Here is an 8974-nt window from a genome sequence, read left to right as displayed (position 1 = left end):
TTCAGTTGTGTCCGACTCTGTGCAACCCCAGAGACGGGAGCCCACCAGGCTCCCCCGTCCCTGGGATTCTCCAGGCAAGAACACTGGAGTGGGTTGCCATTTACTTCTCCAATGCATGAAAGTGAAAAGTGAAAGTAAAGTCACTTAGTCGCGTCCGACCCTCAGTGACCCCATGGACTGCAGCCTATCAGGCTCCTCCGTCCATGGGATTTTCCAGGCAAGAGTGCTGGAGTGGGGTGCCATAGCCTTCTCCGATATGCCTGTCTCGGATTTAGTAAATATTCAGTCCAGTCCAGTTCAGTCACTCAGTCGTGTCCTACTCTTTGCGACCCCATGAACCTCAGCATGCCAGGCTTCCCTGTCCATCACCAACTCCCGGAGTTTACCCAAACTCATGTCCATTAAATCAGTGTTAGATTAGAATAAAAATTTGCATTTACTTACATAAGCACATTCAGAATATTTAGATCTAGAGTTTTGCTTCCCCATAAGGACAAGGAGATTTTATTATTTTCTAAGGAAAATTTAGGAGCTTAAAAATATTTTAAGTAGGATTTCTAAACAATTCTAGATTGAATTTGCCATGTCTATGAATCCACTAAATCATGTATAAAGCATTTTTGATTGTGAGTATGGCCATCTTATGGGGAAAGTATATAAAAACTGTGATCCAAGGTTTTCTAGGATATTTCATGTTTAAGCACTTCAAAAGCATTTCAAATCTCTACTGTTATTAAAGAATCACATTATTTGAGAATGTCCTTATTGATTTACAATTTTTTTCCTATATGTTGTTTTATATGGCAGCCATTTTCAAGCATTTTTTGAGTATTCAACATTTTAGTAATTTTCTGGTAAGCACATCTATGTCTAACATAAATAAAAGTTTTATAGAACACTCCTTCCTTACTGCATGTGATACAACCAGGTATTCTTAATTTTATTTTATTCTATTAATTTTTTTCAAATACTGATTGCAACCCATGAAATTGATTCCATAAACCACTACTGGGTTGCAGTTCACAGTAGGCATCAGAGATCAAGTAAAGTTACACAATGCTCTGGATGCCCCTGCCCCCTAGGTTACCAACCTGAAATCTTAGGGAAAGGTTGAATAGTCAATCACTTTCAGGCTTCCCAATCACAGAGACGTGAAGTCAATGTAGTGGTGAACAAAGAATATTCTTCCTCACTTGGCTATCCAAATGGCTTATAGTGGGATTTTAGTCCTAGATATTCTTAGAGGTGCATGAAAATTGTAAGGCTGTGCCATTACAAAATGATATAAAATGTATTGCATTTTCTACATTATCAGCCACCAAGTCCTATCCTGCATTTCACAGGAATAATAAAAACTTATTATTATTTTCTTAGTAAGAAATAGTCTTTTCCTGTCCCTTATCAGGTTAACGGGGACTTGCCCATTTCTGTTTTCCCACTAATTCAGATTGGAGCTGAGTCAGATTTTTTGGATGTCCTCTTAAAAGTGAAGTGGATATAGCAGGTTAAAAGAAGGACTTTGAGGAGCAGAGTAGTCCTGGGTTTTTCTGTCCTAGGAAAAATGAGGTTGATGATCTCAGAAGACAGAATATAAACTCCACCTCCCAATCCAGGTTATACTTAACCCAAAGTGACACAGGTTATATTTGTTCTATGGAGAGCATGCACTGGGGAATCAATTGAGTGAAGAGGCATAAGTTGCCCTGGGGATTCTTGTTGGAGCAGGCTAAAGACCGTCCTCTGTCGACAACTCTGGGAACAAATTTTAAACATATGGCTGTTGGATGAGGGTCCAGAGAGACTAGCTTGGAGGTGAGGTGGGTATGGGGGTTCCATAGCATAAGAGCATCAGGGAAGAGGGAAGAGGGAGGCTATGGAGTCATGGCATTTGACTTTCCTAGTGGTGGGCATAGCTGGACTTGGCCATGGACAAACAGCCTAGTTGGAACAATTTTCAGGTCATGAATGTCCTGAAAACTCACACTTTCTAAGCACCATCAGCCTGGTTGTAATTAGCCTAGTTATAGACACTACTGGATAAAGACAATAAGCAGTAATTTTCATTTTTTGAAGTGTATGCATAAGCCAAATGTAAACAGATAAAAATGGAGTGCTCAGACTGAGGGAAAGCAGAGCCCACATTGACCTGTGGGTTGCTTCTGAGAACACACTTGCAAATGTCCAGTTTAAGGAGAGGAACTTGGGAAAATATGTTTATATTACCTGGAAGGGCTAAACCTTTGCCACCCAAAGACACCTTCATAGCAGTTAATTCATCAGATGAATCACCTATTAATATCAGTATACAAACAGGGAGGCCTGGTGTGCTGCGATTCATGGGGTCGCAAAGAGTCGGACACGACTGAGTGACTGAACTGAACTGAAGTGAACAAACACCAGAAAAAACAAAGCTAGCCTTGGGAACAAAATGCTAGAATTAAGGACAAGTTACCCATTACACATACGTCTTACACATGGCTGCTCGTATTGGGTTGTGTATAATTCTCACAAAACTGTGGGGCCAAGGGAAGGAATGTGGTCTCACCAACTCTAACACAATAATCAACTCGATCTTGATTATTAATAATCAACATAAGAAACTTCATTCTCTGATTCTCACTTTCCTCTACTATAAAATGGGGATCATAAAGCCCATTAAATAGGATGATCATTGTTAAGTGTCTGTTACATAGTATTTGTTCAGTCCCTAAGTTGTGTCTGACTCTTTGCAACCCCATGGACTGCAGCATGCCAGGTTTCCTCATCCTTCAGTATCTCCCAGAGTCTGCTCAAACTCATGTCCATTGAGTCTGTGATGCTATCCAACCATATTACATAGTATGTCTTACATATGGCCTTCCCTAGTAGCTCAGATGGTAAAGCATCTGCCTGCAATGCAAGAGACCTTGGTTCAATCCCTGGGTGGAGAAGATCCCCTGGAGAAGGAAATGGCAACCCACTGCAGTAGTCTTGCCTAGAGAATCCCGTGGACAGAGGAGCCTGGTGGCTCACAGTCCATGGGGTCACAAAGAGTCGGAGTGACAAAACACACGCACACATGTCTCATGAATATTTCCCATTTTCTTTTCTCTGATGAGGGAATTACTATATAATTCTATTTGGCAACAGTTCAGTTGCTTCTTTCAAATGTGTTTAAAGAGAAGAAATCCAAAGTTATCACTGGAAACTCATTGGACCTGACAGATTTCAAATACTCTTAGATCAGAGGGAATCTCTTTCCTAGGGGAGTTTAGGGGAGAATGGATACATGTACATGTATGGCTGAGTCCCTTCTGCTGTTCACCTGAAACTGTTACCACATTGTTAACTGGCTATACTCCAATACAAAATAAAAAGTTAAAAAAAATAAGAAAGGAATCTCTTCCCTCGATATTCATTCTTAGGCAGAAAGCAGAGGGAGTGGAAGTTAAGCTGAGGGACAGGTTCTAGCTCATCGATGTGTCAGTCTAGGCTGCAGATTGTGCAGGCTTGGGATTTGAGAACAACGATCAGCATAAAGTAAGACAGGAGAGCAAGAGGTGGAAATCTACTTGGGAAGTGATCCATGGAGGAAATTATTCGATAATGAATTATTTGGAAAGGCTACACTTCTTTCTTAAGTTTAAGAAAGAAGTGTGATAGATTGTGTGATAAAGAAGTGATTGAGGTAAATGTTACTGATGGAAGACAGTTATTTTGGAAATGGTAACTCTTTTTTTCAGGAAGCATTTTATTTATTTATTTTTTAAAATTTATTTATTTTAATTAGAGGCTAATTACTTTACAATATTGTATTGGTTTTGCCATACATCAACATGAATCTGCCACGGGTGTACATGTGTTCCCAATCCTGAACTCCCTTCCCACCCCACTCCCTATACCATCCCTCTGGGTCATCCCAGTGCACCCGCCCCAAACATCCTGTATCCTGCATCAAACCTGGACTGGCAGTTCGTTTCTTATATGATATTATACATGTTTCAATGCCATTCTCCCAAATGTCAGAAGTTTCTGTTTGCATGAGAAGCTGTAAGAAGAATCAAAACATTTGGTCATTTCTAACTTGATGTTGGAATATTTTAGTTCATAGTGTAACTAAGCATTTAAAGCACTTGAACTTAAAGTGATTAGTGCCTTGTATCTTAAAGAACAGATCTCAATAGATAATAAGCTAACCCTTTTATTAATTCAACAAATATTTATTGAGTACTTACCATGTCAGTTAGTTCAGTTGCTCAGTTGTGTCTGACTTTTTGTGATCCCATGGACTGAACCATGCCAGGCTTCCCTGTTCATCACCAACTCCCTGAGCTTGCTCAAACTCATGTCCATCAAGTCGATGATGCCATCCAACCATTTCATCCTCTGTTGTCCCCTTCTCCTCCTGCCTTCAGTCTTTCCCAGCATCAGGGTCTTTTCCAATGAGTCAGTTCTTTGCATCAGGTGGAAAAAGTATTGGAGCTGCAGCTTCAATACCATGTGCAACTAACATTTTAGGCACTGGATGTACAGCTATCATGGAGAAGGAAATCACAACCCACTCCAGTATTCTTGCCTGGGAAATTCCATGGACAGAGGAGCCTAGTAGGCTATAATCCTTGGGATCACAAAGAGTCAGACATGATTTAGCTACTAAACAACAACGACAACATACAGCTATCAACAAAGCCACTGAAGTCCCTGCCTAGATGTAGCATAGGGACAATAAATGAATCCACAGGTAAATATAAAATAAGTGAAAGTGAAAGTCACTCAGTCATGTCCGACTCTTTGCAATCCCATGGACTGTAGCCCACCAGGTTCCTCTGTCTATGGAATTCCCCAGGCCAGAACACTGGAGTGGGTAGCCTTTCCCTTCTCCAGTGGATCTTGCGAACCCAGGGATTGAACCCAGGTCTTCTGCATTGCAGGCAGAGTCTTTACCATCTGAGCCACCAGGATGCCCATAAAGTAAGTGAGATGATGATAAATGCAATAATAAATAAAGTGAGGTGGATTGGTGGATTGATGCTTTTATCATTATGTAATTTCCCTTTACTTCCCATTTGCAATTTTATTTGCTTCTACTTTACTTAATATTAATATAGCCATGCCAGTTTTTTCTTGATTTTTTCATGATATATTTTTCTTTATCATTTACTTTCAATCTATGCATATTGTTGAGTTTCTAATAACATTATGTATTTGGGTAATTTTTAGGAATAAATCCACTCTGCCAATTTCTTCCTTTCAACTGATGTATTTAAACCATTTATATTTAAGATAATTATGTATTCAGATTTATCTGTCTTTTATTTGTTTCTGTTTATTTCCTTTGCTTCTTGTTTGTCTTTTTCTGCACTTATGTAGATTGTTTGAACACATTTTAAGATTTCATTTTGACTAATTCAAGATTTTTGATCATATCATTTTGTATAATTTTCTCAGTGGTTACTTTGGGTATTACAATACACTTATGTTACTTATGACAATCTACTGGTATCAAGGGCTTCCCTGGTGGTAAAAGAATCTGCCTGCCAGTATCAGGTCTTACATTTAGGTCTTTAATCCATTTTGAATTTACTTTTGTGCATGGTATTAGGGAGTGTTTCAATATCATTCTTCTACATGTACCTGTCCGGTTTCCCCAGCACCATTTATTGAAGAGACTGTCTTTTCTCCATGGAATTCTTATTTTTATTATTGAACTGAGTTTGTTACTATTACATTATGCCTTTCTCTCTACAGAAATTATCCTCATTGGTGCTTAGCTTGGGATTTTTTTTTGGCAGAGTAAGTTATATTTTAAATTCACTCGAGTGAATTCACTAGTGCATTGAGTCAGGGCCTCTAAGGACTTTTTTATTTAGTTGTTTTATGCACTCCTGTTGCTGATGAAGGAAATAAAAGAGTAACCTGTTTGTCCAGTGACAATCAGAGTGCCCATTTTTGCAGAGCAAGAGAGGCTTCTTAACTCCTCCTTGCTCTTTGAACTTCAGCATCCTTTCAGCTACCTACAATGCACAGAAATATATCCAAGTTTTAAAATAGGATGGTATTTCTTTATAACTTTAGAAAGATGTGTATATACAGTGAGTATAGGTTCTGGGGGTAAGGGACTAGGAATGCATTTAGATGACCCTACTGTATGTTTTTGTTAAACCATGAAGTTCACAAATATCATTTGTGGCATAGCTTTCTGGTGAAATAATGAAGAATATCAAAGTTAAGTACTGGGATGTTTTCAAGCCAGGCATGTTTCCATGGGTAATTTATAGAGAAGATGCTTGTGATTATTTATATAGTAAAAAAAAAAAAAAAGTAATTACTAGTTTCAGTATTTGTTTCTGATACTTTATTAAGAGAACTAGTTATTTCTGGGATTATCTATAGAATTCATGAACTTTTCCCAATTGAAAATGTGGGCAGGATTCATTTATGCTTCATTGAGTTGGTGCAATCCCATGTACAATGATTTGATTGACACATGGGGAAAACTTCCTGATTTCTCTCTCTCTACCTCTCCTTCTCTCTCTTTGTCTGTCTCCCATTTATCTATATGTTCAAATGTGTCTATATGTTTAAATCATTTATCTCAATTACCAGTGGTAAACATTCCATTAAAAAAATATCTTCCCTCTTTCAGTGCCTGTATCACCTATCTTCACGATTTGCTTCATAAATCCAGGTTAATGTTCTTTTTTCCTGTTATGATACCTGGCAATGCATGCCAGCAAATATGTATTTGGTGAGAGTTGATACTATTCACTTCACAAAGACTAAAAAGAGCTTCATTTTCTCAGACTCAGGGAGCATACGCTTCAAACATAGTTGAGGGTTTTATTGAAAAGAGAGTGAAAGATATTTACAAAACAAATTAATTTGTCTCATGAGTAGTTCCTTTTTTTTACAATTCCCCAATGTGAAAAATTGAAAACCTAAAACAGTACAGTGCAACAAAAATTTATGTGAGCCACATTTGTAATTTAAAAATTTCTGGTTGTACCATTAAGAATATAAAAACAGACAGGTGAGCTTAATTTTTATAATGTATTTTATTTAACTCAATATATCAAAAATATTAACATTTAAACATGTATTCAGTATAAAATAGAAGGAGTATATTTTACCTATTTGTTTTCTAAGTCTTGAAATCTGATGTGCATTTTACAGCTATGGCACAACTCAGTTTGGACTAACCACATCTCAAGTGGTCAATGGCCATACATGGCTGGTGGCTACTCTATTGGGTAGTGGAGGCCTGGAACATTAAATGAAGATGAATAGCTGAATAGACCAATATAACTAATTAGGTTATTTCAAGAACAACTATTTAGTATGGCTATTTCCCAGACCCTGAGTGGCCATGTAATATTTGGGCATTGGTCTTAATATTACATTGAAAGAAAAGCTGAGTAAAAATAGAAATGATATTAATAAAAAGAGGGTAAATTATCGGCTTGGCAGATATGATATTTTATTTTTAAATATGTAGAATTACATGTTTCTTAAAGTCAAAACTATATAAAGAGTATACTGATGGAAGTGGCACTCCTTAATAATACATTTACTCTTTTTTAAAATATACGAGAATACAGGAAATGTTTTTATGCTCATGAAATAAATCTAGAAAAATGGGTGAAACTGATGATGCAGAGAGGGTGTGTGTGTGTGAGAGAGCGAGAGATGCTTCTTATAGAGCAATGTGCCTTCTTAAGATGAGAGAGATTCAGAAATAAAAAAATGTCAAATATATGTATAACATTAATTATATGAAAATTACAATTATAATATAATAATAATATTATAAAATTATAATATTAATTATAGCAAACTATTAATTACACAAATATATGTATAATATTAATTATGTGAAAAAAGTTAAATTAATAGTCAGTCAGTCATGTCTGACTCTTTGTGACCCTGTGGACTGTAGCTTGCCAGGCTCCTCTGTTTTTGGGATTACCCAGGTGAGGATACTGGAGTAGGCTTCCACTTCCTTCTCTAGGGATTCTCCGAACGCAGGCATTGAACTAGGATTGTCCATATTGCAGACAAATTCTTTACCCTCTGAACCACCAGGGAAGCCCAATTATGTGCTAAGTGCTATTGTAAACATGTTGCATAGTTTATCTCATTTAACCTTACAGTAGGGATTCCCTTGTAGCTCAGTTGGTAAAGAATCTGCCTGCCATAGAGGAGATTCGAGTTTGATTCCTGGGTTGGGAACATTACCTGGAGAAGAAAATGGCCATCCACTCCAGTATTCTTGCCTGGGAAATCCCACGGACAGAGGAGACTGCCCATGGGATCGCAGGAGTTGGACACGACTTAGCAACTAAAAGCAGCCTTACAGTATCCCTATGATGTAGTAATTTCTGTTGACTCTACTTTAGAAGTTAGTTTAGTTAATTAATTTTTGTTGCACTGTCTTCGTTGCTGCATTCGACCTTTCTGTAGTTGCAGTGAGGGCTACCCTTAGTTGTGGTGTGTGGGCTTCTAGTTGTGTTGGCTACTTTTATTGTAGAGCAGAGGCTCTAGAGCTCATGGGGTCCGTAATTGTGCTGCAGGAGCTTAGTTGCCTGGTAGCAAGTGGATCTTCCCAGACCATGGATGGAACCCTGTCCCCTGCTTTGCCAGGAAGATTCTTAACCACTGGACCACCAGGGAGGTGTTATTTTACACAGTAGGAAACAGGGAGTACAGAGAAATTAAATGACTTGCCCAAGGTCACTCAGCTAGTAGATGAGAGAGCTATGACTTGATGCCAGACAAGCTGTTCCAAGGTCCAGACACTTATACCCTGGGCATTACTAAAACATGTATCACATTCTGTTGTCATGAATGGAGGAAAACAAAGTGTGTCTTCATATCCTTCAGTTATTTAAACTTTTACCCCATGTTTTTCCAATTATATTAAAATAATCATATATTAAAGACTTCTCTCCTGAGAACAGAAATGGAAAATAAGGGAAGAATATAGGAAGTCAGGAGA

Source organism: Bos indicus x Bos taurus, chromosome 5 (genome assembly GCF_003369695.1).
Source record: "Bos indicus x Bos taurus breed Angus x Brahman F1 hybrid chromosome 5, Bos_hybrid_MaternalHap_v2.0, whole genome shotgun sequence".
Lineage (NCBI taxonomy): Eukaryota > Metazoa > Chordata > Mammalia > Artiodactyla > Bovidae > Bos > Bos indicus x Bos taurus.
This window is presented reverse-complemented; position numbering follows the sequence as displayed.